The 4,883-nt window shown below is 42.8% G+C and overlaps 1 long non-coding RNA gene across 1 annotated transcript; it reads right to left on the bottom strand.

The window, feature by feature from the left end:
• Positions 1-299: 299 nt before the first annotated feature.
• On the bottom strand, positions 300-4,286 carry LOC143693116 (uncharacterized). Its single transcript, XR_013180603.1, has 3 exons — positions 4,090-4,286; positions 3,406-3,469; positions 300-1,910 (listed from the first exon to the last, which is right to left on the bottom strand). It is a non-coding gene; the product is annotated as an uncharacterized LOC143693116 (long non-coding RNA).
• Positions 4,287-4,883: the final 597 nt, after the last annotated feature.

Below are 4,883 nucleotides of genomic sequence, written 5' to 3'. Positions count from 1 at the left end.
GGCGCTAAGCAGCGCGCACGAGAGCAGCAGGCTCGCTTCGCCTGAGCTCGGCTCGCTTCGCTTCAGGCAGCCTCGGAAGCCTCGCCTCGGTTCGCTCGAGGCCGTCAGGGTCGGCCGCTCTCGCCTTGCTTCGGCCGAGCTCGTGCGATTCCCCCGAAGGCGGCGGCGTTCGGTTGTGTTTTTAGAAATAGCCTCCTCTATCGATTGGATCTCTCTACAGTTAGATTTATATTTCTAGAATACGTCTATTAATCCAAACAAAAACCCCATCTCTAACCAAATAAATACACGAAAACACCTTCTTTTAAACGGTATCGAAATATTTTTATACTTTGTGTAATTATACTCACATTTATATTTATCGTTTCTTTTGATGCAATCTATTAATAATTATCTATAATATCTATAAAATTCTAGACATGTATTTAAAGTATTATCTATATTATGTATCGTATCTACTGCTGCAACTGATTTTTTCTTCTAGTTTTAAACTTTATCTGTATGTATTTATGATATCTTTCTAGACTTAGATTTCTACCTTCATATTCTTTGTATTTATCATTTTTATCATCAAAACCCTGCCTATTGACAAGTTAAAAAAACCGCTTTCTTTAACGATCTAAAAAATATTTTTATATTTATAATTTTCATATTTCTATTTATAATTTGCTCTCTAGTACGTGATAACATACCTGCTCCTGCACCGCAGTGGGGCTCCCGCTCCTGGGCACCTCGGGGTGCCCCCAACGGCATCAGAGCCCCGAGTCTTCACCCCCCCCCCCTTTTCCTCTAGTTAGAAACTACACTGGAACTTTTTTCTGGAAACAAAGACATGACCTAAATCCTCTCCCCATGTCCTAGACAGACAGATGTTCAGTTCTTAGTTGACTGGGCAGCAGTTTCTTCAATAGAATGATAAACAATATGGAAACGTTTTAGCTACAAGCAAATAGGCAAATCGGAACAAGGTCCTGGTGGCCAGCCACTGCAGTTCTTTTGAAGCAATTTTTTAAACAATCAAATACTGATACCACAAAAAATAAAGCAAAAAGCTGACTACTGGCTAAGAAAGAAGGAAAAATTAACTTTTGACGACAACAACAACATTCCAAGGACACAGGCTTTTTTCCAATCTCAGACCTTATTACTACTACCTCTCTTGGGAATTCTCATCGTGGATCCCAAAAGGAATAAATCCCTCAGCGTGTCCTAAAGCACCAAGGAGCTACCTACAAGTGAAGGTGGCTACTTTCAGTGCAGACACAGCTGATGACACAGCAGTAGCACAGTTCCGTGCTGCACAGGGATAATACTGTCTCCTCTTCTCCAGCAGCTGACTCTCTCCTGCCATGGCTTCTGTAAATGCATCAGAGCACGACCTTAAACACAAACAGGCAAGAAAACACCATCCGAAGTCTTTCATTAAGCAGTACAAGAAGGGTTCCAAGCAGAGACCAACAGAATTTCAAGGAAGCAGTATGCAATTAAACCCCCTCAGACTCGTTCAAGTAGCCGGCAAAATGGAACCATTCAGAAACGACAAAGAAAACCCCCCCAAGTATTTATACAGGAGTCCTTAATGTCAGAAAGGGGATGACAGGTTATGTTCAGATAAGATGAATGTTTATTTGGATCTATAAATAAACTTCTCTCGTGGTCCTTTGCCAAAAAATAGAACCTACAAGTGAACACCTACACCTGCCTCAAGAGACCTAACGAGCCCCTGGCAGCCACCGGCATCAAAGCGCAGTGGATGTTTCTAATCCAGGCTAAGGAGAACAATATCACCTTTTGTTCTCTCCAGTTTGTTTCCTCTGCAGTCCTAGTTGCTTCTTATGATTTTTACAGTCTCTGTATCTTCTCGGGCAGCGCTGAGTCTGACGACCGGGATACGAGAGTCCTTCCCTGCCCTACGGAGAGAACCAGGAAAAAAAGTTAAAAAAAGAACAGGGCAGTTTGAAGTTAATACCTCCGACGAGAAGCAGCACCCGACAAACAGAGCAACGGTGAACAAAGCGTGACACCTCCCTGGGGACAGAAGACTTACAAACTCTCCGGGATTTACAATTCTAGTAACCAAGCCCTTCAGCACAGCAGCCAAGTGTCCCATTAGGTGGTGCTGCACCAAAGCACGATCCGAGAGGTTCCAAAGAGTGAAATGCACGTTACTGTCCAAAGACGTAAAATCTTGCAAAATAACAAAACTACAATAGATCTAAACTACAGGGCAAGAGTACAAGTGTTAGCTTGAGGAGCTGGAACCATCCAGGTGAGCAACTGCTAACCGGATCCTCAACAGACTTTGAGGAACCCTTCAGGATACAGAAGGGTTTTCCCCAGAAATTGCACAGGCCGAGTTTTGATAGAAGTGCACTTGCCAGATGCTCAGAAACGTCACCCATCCTCCTCCGGGTGTCCTGAGAGAGCTGCGAATGGCTCTCACCTGGTTTGAGCTGGTTCTGTAAGGGCTCAGGCTGAATTTCACCAGATGCAACCAAACTGGGCAACACCCAGTGGGACAGAAGGAACCCAAAGCTTGTTTTACCCAAAGCTTGGGTAAGCAGAGCTCCAGCAAATACTGAGGAAACGGACAGAACGGGGTAACAAATAATAAACATACCTTTTTTTTTTTTTTTTTTTTTTTTCTTTTCAGATGAGCAAAACAATTAAGGAGAAGGTGAAAACCTCACCATGACTGAACATTTCATCACCTGTAAGCTGACCATCCTTAGCATAGAGGACTCCAAATTTAAAATTCACCGATCCCAGGAAAATAAAACCAAATATTATTTGGTAAACAGTCAAACAGAAGACATAAAAATTTGTTTCCTCTAATCTTTGCATACATCCTACACGTTAGAACATACATTTTATACCATCTCCTACTACACAATAATTTACCTTTAAACTTTGATAGTATAGCATAAAATCATTAACTTAGACGGGTGATCAATTATTATTAAATTGGTGCTTCAAGTTATTTTTGCTGTCAGGTTCAAAAAAACATGACTTCTTTTTACTGTAACGAGCAATTGATTTAGAAGTCATCAAAAGCCCATCCAAATACAAAGCCGCATTCACCGGACGGGTCTGTGAGCAAGAAGTAGTTAGGCTTGTACTCACCTCTTGCCCTTCAAGAACCAATAAATCCTGTCAACAAAAACAGCATCTTTAGCCCCCTCCTATTAAAGATTCTACAAGGATGATGGTTTTATTGGTGTTTAGAAGTTTGGATTTGAAATGGCCAGTTCAATGGATAAAGAGACAGTTTAAGTAGTATTAGATTATTATTATTATTCTTATTAGCTACTGGAAGAAACAAACCAGTAGGATCTATACTTAATTACTTCTATTTCCAGGAAATCATAAAGAAAAAGAACCAAACCAAAAAAAGTCACTTCCTACCTTTTGTATCTCAGGATGAAAAATGTCTCTTGGGCTCTTCTCCAGTTTCTCCAGACTCCTGGCACTGAAATGCAAATGAACGAGTGCTTTATAGGAGGGCAAGTGCACATTCCAACCCCGAACCCCCAACCGATGGCAGTTACAGCGCTTACAAAATGAATCCTTCCCAGAGCCTCTGGGAAATGGAACGGTTTGTGCAACTGCCATTTCTTCCCCAAAATACTAACTCCCAACACTTCCTAAACTGAGTTTGCATTTTAGAAACAGAAATTAGGGAGACTCAGGGTGGAGATCAGGTTGAAATTGATTTCCTTCTAAAGCACAGGGGCTCTGTTCCATCACCCTTCACTTTGGCTCCACACGGAATCACAGGGAGCATTTTAGGAGGGCTCAAGAACCAATTCTATTTCTCTCTTTTTTCTAGTGCTCTCTCTTCCTAAATAATTCAAGGCAAGTCAAATGAAAAAGGACAAGTTCAGCAGCAAATTCACACTTTTTCCCTTCGTCTGCTCAAGAACAGGCTTTAAAACCACTTCTTGCTGCCTTCAACGGTCAAGACTTGCAAAACGGTTTCGCAAGTTTGATAGGTTTATCATAAAAACCACAGAACGCAAGCTCTGAATGACAGGAAAAGGTACACAGGCAAATATCTCAGCTGATGGTGGCTTATTTGTAAACACAGACCTTAACGGAGATTGCACGGAGAATGTTTCAGTGGGACTCGAAGGGAAAAATATTTCCTGAGTACCCTGTAAACAAGAAAAGCTAGGATATATTACAGGACATACCCACGTGTTCTGCATATTCAAATAGGATTATCAATAAAAACATTTAAGAAGGAAGAAAACCAAGGTAATTTTACTCAGCTATATTTACTGCCGATTTAGAGGAAAAAAAACAAAAAAAAAAAAAGTGAACCAGAAACGCCTACAGTAGAACTTTAAAACAATTGCTTGGATAAAAGCAGCTCATGGAACATGAAGTAGAAAAAAAGCGAAACCAGTATCAGACCTGCCTATTTTCTTACCATTGCACAAGAAAATCCGACAAGCGGTAGAAAGTCACTGCCTAAAACCGATCCTAGGATGTAACCGAGAACAATGGAGGCATTTGCTAATCTAAACGGAAACCTTTTCCGGACCCTAGTGTCAAATCACACGTTTTGTCTCTCAGCAGCTCGAGGCTGGAGAGCATTTCCCCTGGGGGTCGGGAGGGCAGGGGCACAAGGGGCTGAGTTTGCCGATCGCACCTGTGCCATCAGAAGGATCCTGCCCGGCGCTCCTTGCGCTCGCCATTCTCCGGGCCATCGCTGTGTTTTACTGCTCAGCGATGCCGCTCCATCTGTTTGCGTGGAAGAAAGAGCCACGAGCACTGAGGCACTCAGCAGCCGTGTCATGCCAGCGATGTCGAGCGCTCTCTGCTCGCAAGGCTGAGCACGCCGCGGAGCCGCCTCCGCAGCCGCTCGTCCGCCCCCGCCC

The sequence above is a fragment of the Agelaius phoeniceus genome, unplaced genomic scaffold (genome assembly GCF_051311805.1).
Source record: "Agelaius phoeniceus isolate bAgePho1 unplaced genomic scaffold, bAgePho1.hap1 Scaffold_289, whole genome shotgun sequence".
NCBI lineage: Eukaryota > Metazoa > Chordata > Aves > Passeriformes > Icteridae > Agelaius > Agelaius phoeniceus.
This window is presented reverse-complemented; position numbering and strand designations above follow the sequence as displayed.